The sequence below is a fragment of the Choloepus didactylus genome, chromosome 1 (genome assembly GCF_015220235.1).
Source record: "Choloepus didactylus isolate mChoDid1 chromosome 1, mChoDid1.pri, whole genome shotgun sequence".
NCBI lineage: Eukaryota > Metazoa > Chordata > Mammalia > Pilosa > Megalonychidae > Choloepus > Choloepus didactylus.
Window position 1 is genome coordinate 211,120,736 of NC_051307.1, and position 18,054 is coordinate 211,138,789.

Sequence of the window (18,054 nt, forward strand, 5' to 3'; positions counted from 1 at the left end):
GAGCATAAAGAAGAATTTTAAAGTTTAAAAACAAACAACAATTGCTGGCTGATAATACTCCAAGATGGTGGAGTAGGGAAATACAGAACATACTCCTACAAAAACAGCTAGTGGACAGGCAGAAACCATCTGAGTCAATGATTCTGGGGCTATGGAGATGAGGAAAGCAGTTTACAGCATCCAGGAAAGAGCAGGACAGGGAAACTGAGAAGCTACAGCAAAAACTAAGTGAATCACTCCTGTGGAAGTGGCTAGCACCCATCCCCCACCATCAAGGCTTACCTCAGATACAGTCAGTTGCTGGCTGCCGCAAACAGAGAGGGGTGTGAACGTCTTCCTCCCTGGGAACAGGGATGGGGAACACAGTAGAACTGAGTACGGCTTCTGATTGGTGAGTATGGACTGCTGGGTTCCAGTTCTGAATTGCATTTCTAGCTTGCCAGATCCCCATGCCCATTGTTTCAACACCTAACAGAGGTTGAAAAAATACACTCCCTCCTTAGGGCCAAGGGAAAAGGTTAGCCAAAGAGCACCATCAGTTGGGCAGGTCAGGAAAGTGCAGCATGGAGGAGGTGAAGGGAAAATGAAAATGCTTTTGGGCATCTTTAATGACCCTCTCCCCAGGGCCCTTTAGAACTACACCTCTTCGTGGGTTTCTGGTCCTGTATTGATCACTGAAACACAGACAGTTCTAAAGATCTAGAATGATTTGAACCAAGTGCCAAACAAGAGCATTAACACAAAGTCAATCAATAATAAAACTCAAGACAAGAGAGAGAAAATGACCATCATCATAAATACCCAACAAGATAATCAGAGATCTAGAGATCAACAAAAAATTACAAGCCATACTAAGAAACAAGTAGACATGGCCAAGTCAAAGACCAAATTTAAGTTGGAGGAAATACAGAATTTGAAACAACTAATCAAAGATGTTCAAACATAGCTCATAAATCAATTCAAGAAGATGAAGGAAAATATGGCTGAAGAGACAAAGGATGAGCATAAAGAACAATTTGAAAGCATGCAAAGAAAAATAACTTATGGGAATGAAAGGCACATTAGAGGAGATTAAAAAAAAACTCAAGGAGGAGGGAGAAGTTGACAGCATAGAGAGGACTGGAAGTCAGTTAGCCCCCCTGAAACAACTAATAAACAACCAGGAACAACTAGCAAATAATCTAGAATAACTGCTAGGGGACAACCGTGACTGTCCACACATCTACACCAACCTGGATTGGGAAGAATGCCTGAGATCGCAGCATAAAATCTGCAAGTAAAAATTACAGACACAAGCCAGAAACCCCCTCCCCCATGGCAGCTGAAACTGCAAAACCTCACCATGGTAGAAAGCAGCACTCTCTGAACAAGCAAATACACCTCAGTCCAGCTTCAACTGGGGTATTAATGAACAAATGTGGATGACTCAATACAAGCTACAAATCCTCAATAAGCAGGCAGAGGCTTTTAGTGATGACTGACCTTAAAGAAACAGAAGACTTCTCTGTCCCAAGATGGGGAGCCCAGAGGACCAGGTGCTATCTCTGGCTGGTGGGTGAAACTGGGGGGACCATGGATTGACCCTGAAAGGGGGCTTTTCTGTCCCTTTTTCACTCTCTCTCTACCCAAGCGGCTCAGTGGAGAAAGCCCCAGCCATTTTCAATTTGCAGTGCTCTGACCCAGACAACAGTGGAGATAGCAAAGTCAGAGAGACAAAGAGCCTATTTAAATGCATGATAACTCCTTAGGGGGTGTATCTCCCTGTATCAGTTAGGGGTCTCTAGGGAAACAGAATCAATGAGAGGTGTCTCTGACTATGAAATTTGTAAAAGTCACTCACGCGTCTCCCCCTGAGTACCTCTTTGTTCCTCAGATGTGGCCCTCTCTCTCTCTAACTGAGCCACCTTGACAAGTGAACTTGTTGCCCTCACCCCTACATGGGACCCAACTCCCAGGGTTGTAAATCTCCCTGGCAACGCAGAATATGACTCCCGGGGATGAATCTGGACCTGGCATCGTGGGACTGAGAGTATCTTCTTGACCAAAAGGGGAATGCAAAATGAGACGAAATAGTTTCAGTGGCTGAGAGATTTCTAATGGAGTTGAGAGGTCACTCTGGTGGACATTCTTATGCTCTATATAGATAACACATCTTAGGTTTTAATGTATTGGAATAGCTAGAAGTAAATACCTGAAACTACCAAATTCCAACCCAGATTACAAGGGGTGACGGTGTGATTGTGAAGACCTTATGGATCACACCCCCTTTATCTAGTGTATGGATGAGTAGAAAAATGGGGATAAAAACTAAAGGACAAATGGGGTGGGATGGGGGGGATGATTTGGGTGTTCTTTTTTCACTTTTATTTTTTATTCTGGTTCTGGTTCTTTCTGATGTAAGGAAAATGTTCAGAGATAGATTGTGGTGATGAACACATAACTATGTTATCATACTGTGGACAGTTGATTGTATACCATGGATGACTGTATGGTGTGTGAATGTATCTCAATAAAACTGAATTTAATTTAAAAAAAAAAAGTGACTCACGCAACTGTGGGTATGCATGAGTCCAAATTCTGTAGAGCAGTCAGCAAACTGTCAACTCCAAGGAAGATGTCCAATGAACTCCTCAGGAAATGAATCAGCAACTTCAATGAACTCCTCAGGAAATGAACTGGGATCTTCAATGAACGTGTTCAATGAACTCCTCAGGAAATGAACCGGCATCTTCGACGAACTCCTCAGGAAATGCTTCACTGGGCAGCCAAAAAAGAAGTGAAGGTCCTCTATCTGTCTCACTTACAAGTCTTCAACTGATTAATTGGATTAAATCCAGCCACTTGCATTCTCTCATTGTGGAAGACACGCCCTTCAGTGAGTCATCAGTCACAGCTGCAGTCAATTGACTGATGATTTAATAAACCAGGCTGTTGGTTTATTAACCAGCCACAAACATCCTCACAGCAATTGTTAGGCCAGTGTTTGCTTGACCAGACAGCTGGGTACTATCGCCTGGCCAAGTTGACACATGAACCTAACCATCACAGTCCACCCCTTGTCAACTTGGCAGTTATACACATCACCTAGAAGCATACTTTATCTCTAAGTAGATAACAATAACAGACACATAGTTTGCCTAACAATACTCTGCTGTGCAGCATACAACTGGAAATGCATTAAATCTCTCCAGAATAGGGTGCAAGTCCTTGGGTGACATTAGCTCTTAAAATTGATTTCCTTTAGCTTAAATACAGCAAAATGAACAGTACAGGTTATGCCATATGATAAGGGGATAAGACAGAGAAGAAAGCAAAGATATTTGCTTTACAGACAAATACAAACATAATCATAACAAAACAAGGAGGAAATATTCATGCCATCATAGTCCTCATTTCTGTAACTAGTCACATGGCCATAGCTCATATTTATCACTACCTTCTTCCACTACCCATTCCATGTTCCCTTTACCCTCAGCAAGCACTTCAGCTGGCCATGGTTCTTTGCCTGGTGGGATGACCCAAATCTTCATTCCTGAAGTTTCTTGGCCATTGGTAGTCCTGCCTGGATTGGGTTGTTGCAGTTTTCCATTGACTTTAATCACAGGGCATGGTAGTACTAAGAGACGCCCTAAGAGATCTCCTGTATTCCAGGAAAACTCTTCTTTACTTCCATTGTGTAGTTGCAGTGCTATTTCCCCTTGATAGTCAGGATCAATCACCCCAGCCAGTACAGTAATCCCCTTCCTTGCCTGTTGATTCAGAGGCATAAGAAGACCAAAGTGGCCAAGTGGCAGTCTTAACTTCCAGTTCAATGGGAATATTGTTGTGTTTCCTGGTGGAAGCACTCCTCCTTTTGGAACCAAGACCTGTAGACCAGCAGAGCTTAAGCTTGCAGGGACAGGAAGCAAAAATTTACCTAGTGGATCACTAGGAGTGATAGTGAGTGGTGCCACTCCTGTTTCCACCCCTTGATTCCTGGACCCATGAATCCTGGCTATGGGAGAAACAGCACCATAGAGTGGAAGCTGATTCAGAGCACACACAGCCTCCTGGAGAACACTGCCCCAACCCTGCAAGGTATTGCCACCTAGTTGGTGCTGTAATTGAGTCTTCAACAGGCCATACCACTGTTCTATCAACCCAGCTGCCTCTGGATGATGGGGAACATGGTAAGACCACAGAATTCCATGAGCATGTGCCCATTTCCTCACTTCATTTGCTGTGAAGTGGGTTCCTTGGTCTGAAGCAATGCTGTGTGGAATACCATGATGGTGGATAAGGCATTCTGTAAGTCCATGGATGGTAGGTTTGGCAGAAGCATGTCATGCAGGGAATGCAAACCCATCTGGAGTATGTGTCTATTCCAGTAAGAACAAATTGCTGCCCCTTCCATGATGGAAGTGGTCCAATGTAATCAACCTGCCACCAGGTAGCAGGCTGATCACCTCAGGGAATGGCGCCATATCAGGGACTGCATGTGGGTCTCTGTTGCTGGCAGATTGGATGCTCAGCACTGGCTGTAGCCAGGTCAGCCTTGGTGAGTGGAAGTCCATGTTGCTGAGCCCATGCATAACCTCCATCCCTACCGCCATGACCACTTTGTTCATGAGCCCATTGGGCAACAGGAGTTACTGGGGAAAGAGGCTGATTGGTATCCACCAAACGGGTCATTTTATCCACTTGGTTATTAAAATCTTCTTCTGCTGAAGTCACCCTCTGGTGAGCATTCACATGGGACACAAATATCTTCATGTTGTTTGACCACTCAGAAAGGTCTATCCACATGCCCTTTCCCCAGACTTCTTTGTCACCAGTCTTCCAATCATGTTTCTCCCAAGTTCCTGACCATCCAGCCAAACCATTAGCAAAAGCCCAGGAATCAGTATACAAATGCACCTCTGGCCAGTTCTCCTTCCAAGCAAAGTGAACAACCAGGTGCACTACTGAAAGGTCTGCCCACTGGGAGGATTTCTCCCCACCACTGTTGTTCATGGACATCCCAGAAAGGAGCTGCAGTGCTGCAGCTGTCCACTTTCGGGTGGTGCCTGCATATCGTGCAGAACCATCTGTAAACCAGGCCCGAGTTTTCTCTTCCACGGTCAACTGACTGGAAGGAACTCCCCAAAATGCCATAGCTGTGGGCTGGGAAAGAGAAGGTAAAGTGGAAAGAGTGGGGGCCATGGGCATTTGGGCCACTTCCTCATGTAACTTACTTGTACCTTCGGGACCTGCTTGAGCTCTATCTCGTATATACCATTTCCATTTTATGATGGAGTGCTGCTGTGCATGCCCAACTTTATGGCTTGGTGGGTCAGACAACACCCAACTCATGATAGGTAACTCAGGTCTCATGGTAACTTGGTGGCCCATGGTTAAGCGTTCTGTCTCTACTAAGGCCCAGTAGCAGGTCAACAACATTGTTTCTCAAATGGAAAGTAGTTATCTGCAGAGGATGGTAAAGCTTTACTCCAAAATCCTAAGGGCCTGCATTGTGATTCTCCCATAGGAGCCTGCCAAAGGCTCCAAACAGCATCTCTATTTGCCACTGACACTTCCAGCTGGGTCAGCTGGATCATAAGGTCCAAGCAGCAGAGCAGTTTGCACAGCAGCCTGGACCTGTCACAGAGCCTCATCTTGTTCCGGTCCCCACTCAAAACTAGAAGATTTTCTGGTCACTCGGTAAATGGGCCGGAGTAGCACACCTAAATGAGGAATGCGTTGTCGCCAAAATCCAAAGAGGCCAACTAAGCATTGTGCCTCTTTTTTGGTGATAGGAGGGGCCAGATGCAACAGCTTATCCTTCACCTTAGAAGGAATATCTTGACAGACCCCACACCACTGGACACCTAGAAATTTTACTGAGGTGGAAGTCCCCTGTATTTTTGTTGGATTTATCTCCCATCCTCTGCCACACAAATACCTTACCAACATATCTAGAGTAGTTGCTACTTCTTGCTCACTAGGTCCAATCAACATGGTATCATCAATATAATGGACCAGTGTGATGTCTTGTGGGAGGAAGAAATGATCAAGATCTCTGCAGACAATATTATGACATAGGGCTGGAGAGTTGATATAACCCTGAGGTAGCACAGTGAATGTAAACTGCTGGCCTTGCCAGCTGAATGCAAACTGTTTCTGGTGGTCCTTACTGACAGCAATTGAGAAAAAAGCATTTGCCAGATCAATAGCTGCATACCAGGTATCAGGGGATGTGTTGATTTGCTCAAGCAATGATACCACATCTGAAACAGCAGCTGCAATTGGAGTCACCACCTGGTTAAGCTTATGATAATCCACAGTCATCCTCCAAGACCCATCTGTTTTCTGGACAAGCCAAGTAGGAGAGTTGAATGGGGATGTGGTAGGACTCACCATCCCTGCATCCTTCAAGTCCTTAAGAATGGCATTAATCTCTGCAGTCCCTCCAGGAATCCAGTATTGCTTCTGGTTCACTATTTTGCTAGGCAGGGGCAATTCTAGTGGCTTCCACTTGGCCTTTCCCACCATAATAGCCCTCACTCCAGGAGTCAGGGAACCAATGTGAGGATTCTGCCAGTTGCTGAGTATGTCTATTCCAATTATGCATTCTGGCACTGGGGAAATAACCACAGAATGGGTCCAGGACCCACTGGACCCACTGTGAGATGGACCTGAGCTAAAACTCCATCAATCACCTGACCTCTATAAGCCCCAACTCTGACTGGTGGACCAGAGTGATGTTTTGGGTCTCCAGGAATTAATGTCACTTCTGAACCAGTGTCTAATAATCCATGAAATATCTGATCATTGCCTTTTCCCCAATGCACAGCTACCCTGGTAAGAGGCCATAGGCCCCCCTGGGGAAGGCTGGGAGGAAGATTAACAGTATAAATTTTTGGCAGTGTAACAGGGTCCTTCCCCAAGTGTACCTGGCCTTCCCTTCATTCAAGGGGCTCTGGATCTGTAAACTGTCTCAAGTTCAGGAATTGATTAAGGGGCCGTGACTCTCTGTTTTTGTAATTCAAGGGAGACTTTTGTTCACGTGACCTAGAATTCTCCTGCCTATATAGTTCAAACAAGAATTTAGTCGACTGCCCATCTATTTTACCTATGATCCACTAGCCAATGCCATAAGTCTCTGCAAGTCATATTATTTTGATTGCTGCTTTGAGCCTGTTTTCCATTATGGTAGCCATGCCCACCTTGTCTGTGGTGATTAATTGCAGCCACTTGGCTTCTGACGACTCGGGACCTGATTATCCCCATTGTGTTTAAGGATTCCAGCTCAGTGACAGCGGTTCCTACAGTAATATCTGACCTACAGAGAAGAGCAACTACAGAGCTCTTCAGGGATGATGGAGCTAGTTTCACAAATTTATTCCTTACGGTCCTGGTAAAAGGTGTGTCCTCTGGACATTCCAAGGGTGTGTGAGCAGGTCTTCCATGATAAATCCACTGTAACATTCCAATCTCTCTAAGCCATTGAATCCCCTCCTCCACATTGTACCAGGGCAGTTCTGGCATTTCAACCTCCAGTAATGCCAGCCACCCTTTGATCCACGTTTCAGCCAACCACCCAAACAAACTGTTAACACCCTTTCTAACCTCCCAAGCTACAACACTGAATGCAGAATCTCTGCTTAGTGGACCCATATCAGTAAATTCAGCCTGAACCAACCTTATATTCCTTCCACCATTATCCCACACCCTTAATATCCATTCCCACACATATTCCCCTGGTTTCTGTCTGTATAAATTGGAAAACTCATACAGTTCCTTTGGATTATAGCATACTTCTTCATGGGTCACACTTTGTATCTCACCCTTTGGGGCCTGTTGAGACCTTAGCCTAGTTATAGTTCTTGAAGCAAAGGCTGGTGGTGGGAGTGGGTCATGAAAAGAATTAGAATTATCTCTCAAGCCATTTACCTCAGGACATTCTGTTGCATTTTAATCTCTTAAAACAGGGTTAATCTCTCCAGACAGAGGAGTGAGGGCTGCTTCCTCAGGGGAGGTGATTACAGGATTAGCAGGCACTGAAGGGTTAATCTCTTTAGGTGGGGGTTGGATGGCAGGCTCCTTAGGACAGACTGGAGGTGGAGAAGCTATTTCCTCAGGACAGCCCTCTACAGGTAAATCTAACAATGACTCAGCAGAATCCAGGGTTCCAATGTCCTCATTGCCATTATTATCAATCCATATGTCCCCATCCCAAGTTTCCAGATCCCATTCTTTTCCAATCAATGCCTTCACTTCAACAGCAGACACCCTGAGAGGTTGAGATTTTAGTTTATGTTGTAAATCTGCTACTCACACAATGAGAGTCTGCATCTGGTTTTCAGAAACTTCCAGTCTGCAGGCAAAGGAAATAGATTTTCTTTCAGGGCACATATAGAAACCTTTACATCTGTCATACGGCATTTAAGTTTTGAATTTGAAGCCTTTAGCTCATCCCTTTCTCTTACAATTTTATCCAAAGTATCTAAGAGCAGCCAGCCAACATCATTATATCTCTTAATTCTGCAAAACTCAGTGAACGTGTCAAAAAAACTGTCACCCAGAGCCTTGCTTCATACTAGAGTATGATTAGGAGAATCAAATGGTGCTATTTTGCCTATCTCCTTTGCCAACTCATGCCATGGACTGTCAGTGCCCCCTTGATTACTGGAAATAGAGTCATTTGTGCCTTTGAATCTAATCAGAGTAGAAAACAAATTGTAAAAGCCCATTTTAAGATTCTGTTTCTCAAGAACCTCTCACGGTACCAAGTTGTATTAGTTAGGGGTCTCTAGGGAAACAGAATCAATGAGAGGTGTCTCTGACTATCAAGTTTGTAAAAGTGACACATGCAACTGTGGGTATGCATGAGTCCAAATTCTGTAGAGCATTCAGCAAACTGTCAACTCCAAGGAAGATGTCCAATGAACTCAGGAAATGAACCAGCAACTTCGACGAACTCCTCAGGAAATGAACTGGGATCTTCGATGAACGTGTTCGATGAACTCCTCAGGAAACAAACCAGCAACTTTGATGAACTCCTCAGGAAATGCTTCACTGGGCAGCCGAAGAAGAAGTGAAGGTCCTCTATCTGTCTCACTTACAAGTCTTCAACCAATTAATTGGATTAAATCCAGCCAATTGCATTCTCTCATTGTGGAAGACATGCCCTTCGGTGAGTCATCAGTCACAGCTGCAGTCAACTGACTGATGATTTAATAAACCAGCCTGTTGGTTTATTAACCAGCCATAAACATCCTCACAGCAATTGTTAGGCCAGTGTTTGCTTCACCAGACAGCTGGGTACTATCGCCTGGCCAAGTTGACATGTGAACCTAACCATCACACACCCCTAAGAAGAAGGGGGTGGTGCCCAGCTCTACCACCAGCCTTCCATTCAGAAGCAGACCCCAGAGCCTGGGGGACAAAAGCCAAAATAGAAACTAAGTGGACCACACCTCCTTACACCAGTCAGGAGCAAAAGGCTGACAGGTGCCACCTGCTGGGCAGGTTAGGAAAAACACAGCAGCTTGAGGCCTCATAGGGTGTGTCAATCTTCTAAGACACACCCTCAGGGAAAATTGATATTGAATATTGCCTCCTTCTGAGACCTGAGACCTTTCCAGTCTGGGAAAACCTGATTGGGGTAACCAAAGAAACCAGATGCCTAGACAACAGAAAACTACAACTTACACTAAGAAAAATGAAGTTATGGCCCAGTCAAAGGAACAAACTTAACTTCAACTGAGATACAAGAATTTAAACAACTAATGCTAAATCAATTCAAAAAGATTAGGGAAGATATGGCAAAAGAGATGAACATATAATGAAAACACTGAGTGAACAAAAGGTAGAAATTGAAAGTTCAAAAAAACAACTGGCAGAATCAATGGAAATGAAAGGCACAAAACAAGAGATGAAAGACACAATGGAGACATACAACAGCAGATATCAAGAGGCAGAAGAAAACACTCAGGAACTGCATAATAAGACACCTGAAATCCTACACACAAAAGAACAAATAGGGAAAAGAATGGAAAAATATGAGCAACATTTCAGGGAACTGAATGACAACATGAAATGCATGAATGTACATGTCATGGGTGTCCCAGAAGGAGAAGAGAAGGGAAATGTGGCAGAAGCAATAATAGAGGAAATAATCAATGAAAATTTTGCATCTCTCATGAAAGACAGAAAATTACAAATCCAAGAAGCGCAGCGCACCCCAAACAGAACAGATCTGAATAGGCCTATGACAAGACACTTAATAATCAGATTATCAAACTTCAATGACAAAGAGAGAATCCTGAAATCAGCAAGAGAAAAACTGATCCACCACATACAATGGAAGCTTGATAAGACGATGGGTGGATTTCTCAGTAGAAACCATGGAGGCAAGAAGGAAGTGGTGTGATACACAGAAGATACTGAAAGAGAAAAACCACCAACCAATAATCCTATATCTGGCAAAACTGTCCTTCAAACATGAGGGAGAGTTTAAAATATTCTCTGACAAACAGACAATGACAATGTTTGTGAACAAGATAACTGCTCTACAAGAAATACTAAAGGGAGCACTATAGACAGATAGGAAAAGACAGGCATGAGAGGTTTGGAACACAATTTTGGGTGATGGTAGCACAGCAACATAAGTACACTGAACAAAGATGACTGTGAGTTTGGTTGAAAGAGGAAGGTTAGGAGCATGTGGGACACCAGAAGGAAAAAGGAAGGATAAAGACTGGGACTGTATACTCAATGAAACCTAGAGTGTTCAGCAATTGTGATAGAGTGTACAAATATGTTTTTACATGAGAGAGAACAAATGAATGTCAACCTTGCAAGGTGTTAAAAATAGGGTGGTATTGGGGGGAAAATACAATCAATGTAAACTAGAGACTATAATTAACAGAAACATTGTATTATGTTTCCTTTAATGTAACAAAAGCAATATACCAAAGCTAAATGCATATAAAAGGGGGGCATAATGGAGAGGTATGGGACTCTTGGCATTGGTGATGCTGTCTGACTCTTTATTCTACTTTAGTTTAATGCTATCTTTACTTTTGTTGCTTTCTAGATGGGGTTTTTTTTTTTCATTTTTTTCTCTTTCTTTTTTCTTTTTCTTTTGTCTCTTGACCTTCTTTGACTCCTCTTCCTTCTTTGTGGAAGAACTGGAGATGTCCTTATATAGATAGTGGTGATGGTGGTGAATACATAAATATGTGAGTATACAGGGAACCATCGATTGTTTACTTAGGGTGGAATGTATGGTGTGAGAACAAAACCATCTTAAAAAATGAGTTGAAGGAAACCTGAGGGCACTATATTGAGTGAAACAAGTCAGACACATAAGGACAAATATTGTGGGGTCTCACTGATATGAAGTAATTATAATATGTAAACTCATGGATGTGAAATATAAGTTACCAAGATATAAAACAAGGCTAAAGAATGGGGAGCACTTGCTTATTAATGAGCAGAATGTTCAACTAGGTTGAACTTAAATGTTTGGAAATGGACAGAGGTGACAATAACACATTGTGAGAATAAGTAACACTGCTGAATGGTGTGTGAGTGTGGCAGAAAGGGGAAGCTCCAAGTCACATATGTCACCAGAAGGAAAGTTGAATGTTAAAAGATGGGAATGTATAAAACAGTGACTTGTGATGGGCAATGTCCATGATTAACTGTACAAATATTAGAAATCTCTCCCATGAACTAAAACAAATGTATGACACTATAGCTAGAAGTTAATAATAGAGGTGCATATAGGAAAAATATACCTATAGCAAACTATACACCACAGTTAGTAGTATAACATTCTTTCATCAACAGTAACAAATGTACTATACCAATACTATAAGTCAATAATGGAAAGGGGTGGTGGGGTATGGGAGGATTTGGGTCTCCTTTTTTGTCTTTATTTCTTTTCTGGAGTAGTTAAAATGTTCTAAACATTGAAAAAAATTAATTGTGATGATGAATGCATAGCTGTATGATGGTACCATGGGTAACTGATTGTACACATTGGATCTCTGCATAATTGTATGGTATGTGAACAATCTCAATAAAAAATATACTAGAGGTACACAACAACAAATTTCAAAAGGTGGAAGAAGGGATCAGTGAATTAGAATACAGGATATCTGAAATCTCACAGACAGAAGAACAAAGAAAGAAAAGAATGGAAAAAATTGGGCAGGGTCTCAGGGAATCAAGTGGCAACACAAAGCACACAAACACATGTCTCTTGAGTATCCCAGAAGAAGAAGAGAGGGGAAAAGGGGCAGAAAGAATATTTGAGGAAATGATGGCTCAAAATTTCCCAACACTTACAAAAGATTTGAATATACATATCCAAGAAGCATGATGTACTCCAAACAGAATAAATCCAAATATAGCTACTCCAAGACTACTTCAATGTTCTGATTATCTGATTGATAATCAGAATATCAAATTCCAAAGACAAAGAGAGAATTCTAAAAGCAGCAAGAGAAAAATGACCCATCATATGCAATGGATGCTCAATAAGACTAAGTCACAATTTCTCATCAGAAACCGTGGACATGAGAAGGCAGTGGTATGATATATTTATGGAACTGAATGAGAAAAACTGCCAGCCAAAATTCTTTATCCAGCAAACAGCAAAACTGGGTAAATGGGGGTGAGTTTAAAATATGCACAGATAAACAGAAATAGAGAGTTCACTAACAAGGACCTTCCCTGTAGGAAAAACTAAAGGGAATTCTGAAGGTTGAAAGGAAAAGAAATGAGAGAGAGGCTTGGAGGAGAAGGTAGAAATGAAGATAATCAGTGAGGGTAACTAAAAGGGTAAAAGAGAAAGAAAAAATAAGATATAACATATGAAAGCCAAAGGATAAAATGGTTGAAATAATAACTGGCTTTATAGTAATATATTGAATGTTAATGGATTCAACTTTCCAACCAAAAGACACAGATTTACAGAAGAGATTTTAAAAATATGAGTCATCTATGTGCTATCTACAAGAGACTCACCTTATACCCAAGGATACATATAGACTGACAGTGAAAGTTTGGCAAAAGACATTCCACACAAACAGTAACCAAAAAAGAGCTGGGGCAGCTATACTAATATCACACAAAATAGATTTCAAATGTAAAACTGTTATAAAGGACAAAGAAATACACTATATATTTAAAAAGGAGCACTCTCTCAAAAGAAAATGACAATCATAAATATTTGAGGCAAAACAATCAAAATACATGAGGCAAACACTGACAAAACTGAAAGGAGAAATAGATGTCTCTACCATAATAGTTGGAGACTTCAATACAGCACTCTCATCAATAGATTAACCATCTAGACAGAGGATCAATAAGGAAACAGAAAACTTGAATAAAAGGATAAAGGAACTAGACCTAACAGACATACACAAAACACAGCACTGCAAAACAGCAGGATATACATTATTCTCAAGGGTACATGGATCATTCTCCAGAATAGAACACATGCTGAATCACAAAACAAGTCTCAATATATTTTAAAACACTGAAGCTATACAAACCATCTTCTCTATGATGGAATGTAGCTGGAAAAAAAATAACAGGCAGAAAGCTGGAAAATCAAAAATCATACGGAAATCAAACAACACACTCTTTTTTTTTTTTAATTAAATTCAGTTTTACTGAAATACATTCACACACCATACAATCATCCATGATATACAATCCACTGTCCACAGTATGATAACATAGTTATCCGTTCATCACCACAATCTATCTCTGAACATTTTCCTTACATCAGAAAGAACCAGAACAAGAATACAAAATAAAAGTGAAAAAAGAACACCCAAATCATCCCCCCATCCCACCCCATTTGTCCTTTAGTTTTTATCCCCATTCCTCCATTCATCCATACACTAGGTAAAGGGGGTGTGATCCACAAGGTCTTCACAATCACACTGTCACCCCTTGTAATCTACATTATTATATAATTGTCTTCAGGAGTCCAGACTGCTGGGTTGGAGTTTGGTAGTTTCAGGTATTTACTTCTAGCTATTCCAATACATTAAAGCCTAAGAGGTGTTATCTATATAGTGCATAAGAATGTCCACCAGAGTGACCTCTCGACTCCATTTGGAATCCCTCAGCCACTGAAACTACTTCGTCTCATTTTGCATCCTCCTTTTGGTCAAGAAGATACTCTCAGTCCCACGATGCCGGGTCCGCATTCATCCCCGGGAGTCATACTCTGCAAAACAACACACTCTTAAACAATCAGTGGGTCAAATAAGAAATTGCAAGAGAAAGCAGTACATATATTGAGACAAAGGAAAATGAGAACACAACATATCAAAACCTATTGGATTGAGCAAAGGGAGTGCTGAGAGTGAAATTTATACACCTAAATACCTACATTAAAAATGAAGAAAGAGCTAAAATCAAAGACCTAACTTCACACCTGGAGGAAATAGAAAAAGAACAGCAAACCAATCCCAAAGCCATCTAAAGGAAAGAAATAACAAAGATTAGAGCATAAATCAATGAAATTGAGAATTAAAACAAAAGAGAGCAAGAATTAACAAAACCAAATTTTGGTTCTTTGAGAAAAGCAATCAAATTGGCCAACCCTTAGCAAGACTGACAAATAAGAGAGAAGATGCAAATAAATATAACCAGAAAAGAGAGGGGGACATTACTACTGACCCCACAGAAATAAAAAGGATCTTTAAGAGGATACTATGAAAAACTGTATGCCAAAAAAAATTAGACAACTTAGATGAAATGGACAAATTCCTAGAAACACAGGAATAATCTAAACTGAATCTATAAGAAATAGAAGACCTCAACAGACCAATTACAAGTAAAGAGATTCAGTCATCAAAAACCTGCTGTGCTGGTTTGTATATATTATGTCCCCCCCAAAAAAGCCACATTCTTTAACGCATTCTTGTGGGGGCAGATGTATTAGTGTGGATTGGGTTGGAACCTATTGGTTCAATGTCCATGGAGATGTGACCCACCCAACTGTAGGTAATAACTCTAATTGGATAATTTCCATGGAGGTGTGGCCACACCCATTCAGCATGGGCCTTGTTTAGTTTACTGGAGCACAATATATGCTCAGACAGAAGGAGCTCACAGCTAGCTGTGGCTGAGACAGACATTTTGAAGATGGCTGGTGGAAGCTGATGCAGACATTTTGGAGAACGCCATTTTGAAACACAACCCAAGAGCAAGCAGACACCAGCCACATGCTTTCCCAGCTAACAGAGGTTTTCTGGATGCCATTGACCATCCTCCAGTGAAGGTACCCAACTGTTGATGCATTACCTTGGACACTTTATGGCCTTAAGACTGTAACTGTATTACCAAATAAGCCCCCTTTTATAAAAGCCAATCCATTTCTGGTGTTTTGTACTCCTGTAGATTAGCAAACTAGAACAGATTTTGGTACCAGAGAAGTAGGGTGCTGGTGCTGCCGAGTTTGCAAATACCAAATATGTTGGAACAGCTTTTTAAATGGATAAGGGAAAGATTCTGGAAGAATTGTGACGAGCTTGATAGAAAAGGCCTAAACTGCTTTGAAGAGACTGTGGAAATATGGACTCTAAAGATACTTCTAAAGAGGACTTGAGCAGAAATGATGAATGCGTTGTTGTGAACTGGAAGAAAGGTGATCCTTGTTTTAAAGTGGCAGAGAATTTGGCAAAATTGAGTCCTGGTGTCAGATGGAAGGAAGAATTTGAAGGCAACAAGCTGGCATACTTGGCTGATAAGATTTCAAAACTAAAAGTTGTAGAGATAGCATGGCTTCTCCTTGTAGCTTATAGTAAAATGTGAGAGGACAGAGATAAGCTGAGAAATGAATTCTTGGTTTCAAAGAAACCAGAAATTGATGGCCTGAAAAACTCTGGGCTTCCAGAGGGTAGAACCCCAGAAGCTACAGTCACATGTGAGGATTTAACCAACCATGGAACCCAGCTGCCATTTCAGTACAAGCCAGGATTGGAGATGGAGTTATCCAGAAAGGATCTGTGGAAAGTCCTATTGTCTGATGGCTTTGACCCCTGTGTGCTTCATGCAAAGCCAACAGAATTTTTGTAAGATCTTTATAGACAGAGTCACTGCCAGTGTGGACTGGAGGAGACAGACAAGGAACAAATTGAAGGAAAAATTTCTTCAAAGACAGAGCCATGGCGGTTGAGGTCTGGAGTCAAGAGGTCTCAGGCTGGGAGAGCAGAGTGGCCCACATGCATGGAAAGGGTGAGTTTGCCCAGTAGGTTGAGGGTGGGCCTTCCACTTTGATGCTCAGGAAGAGTTCTGCCACCTCAGGCCTCAAAGAGTGTGGAGCACATTCCCAGGGGATTGGGGAGAGCCTGGCCACCACCCCACTGTTCTGAAGGGGTTGAGCATGTGCCCAGAGATGGAAGAGAATCTGGGTGCTGCCTCAATGTTTGAGAAGGGAAGGGCTGAAAAGGTGGTCTCCCCAATGTGTGGATATGTTGGAGCACTCACCCCAGTGTTTGGAGAGAAAAGGGCTGCCAAGAAAGCCTTTGGAAAGAGTTGGACTCCTGCTCTCTCAAGCCCCAAGGATGCAATATCATTCTGAGAATGACTCTCAGACTTTGAAATCTAATGGAGGAAGAAACTAAGATGGCGGCTAGGTGAGACAGGCCAAAAAAACACCTCCATGAAAAACACTAGATAAAAACCAGAAAGTGACCCAGAATACCGGTTACAGCAATGCACCAGCTGGACAAGGTCTGCTAGTTCCACAGGGGCCATATACTTGGTGAAACCGGGAGTCTGCATTCTAAAACAAGTGAGTAAGCTGGCTGGAAGACTCACAGCTGCACAGCGGTCTGGGGAAGCCAGGATTTGGCGTTTGGAGACCGACTGGCTCTTTAAAAAAAAAAGGGAAAAACCCAGGAGCAGCTGCAGTTGCAATAGTGGGAACCATGCAGTAAAACACAGCAAGAGGGGGCTGGGACGGCCTCTCGGTGTCTGGCCTGGAAGATAGGCCGCTGTAGATACCCTCAGGGCCGGGGGAAAGGAGAGGAGAGCCGGAAGCAGAAAGAAACCCTGTGGCTAGCAGCTGGCTCCCCAGAAGGCTGGATAAACTCCTGCCCAGGACCGTGCCCACACCCCAGAGCCCCACCAGTTGTCCCAGAGCTGGGAAGGAGGAACTGTGCGAGGAAGGGGGGTTGAGATGCCCCGTTCGGCCATCTTTGCATCAGGCTGAGAGTGCCCCTGCACGGCCCGGCGGCCCAGGGCTTCCCTTGAGGGACGGTGCGCACTGGTGACGTAGCACAGCATTCCCTCAGCAGAGGTCCTGGAGGATCGCAGCTGGGCAGGGGGACCTGCTCGGAGAACCCAGGGACACTACGCCAAGTCCGGTGGTTTGTGGGACAGCGAGAGAGAGGGTCTGGGGCTGAAATGAAATGAAGGCTTAGACTCTTGCGGCAGCCTTGAATCTTCAGGAACCTGGGGGATTTGAATTTTAAAGCTGCCCTTCCTCCCTGGCCACCCGGACACATGCCCCACATTCAAGGCGGATGGCTACAGCAACACACCCAAACTGAGTTCTCCAACTGAACCCCACAAGAATCATTTCCCCACACACCGCGGGGACAAGGTGGAGAACTGACTTCAGGGGTATAAGAGACTCACAGATGCCATCTGCTGGTTAGTTAGAGAAAGTGTACGCCACCAAACTGTGTTTCTGAAAAATTAGATTGGTATTTTTTTTTACAACTTGAAAGAACCCTATCAAGCAAAGCAAATGCCAAGAGGCCAAAAACAACAGAAAATCTTAATGCATATGATAAAACCAGACGATATGGAGAATTCAACTCCAAACACACAAATCAAGATATCAGAAGAGACAAAGTACCTGGCGCAATTAATCAAAGTACTAGAATCGAGGAACGAAAACATGGCAAAGGATTTAAAGGACATCAAGAAGACCATGGCCCAGGATATAAGTGACATAAAGAAGACCCTAGAAGAGCATAAAGAAGACAATGCAAGAGTAAATAAAAAAATAGAAGATCTTACAGAAATAAAAGAAACTGTTGGCCAAATTAA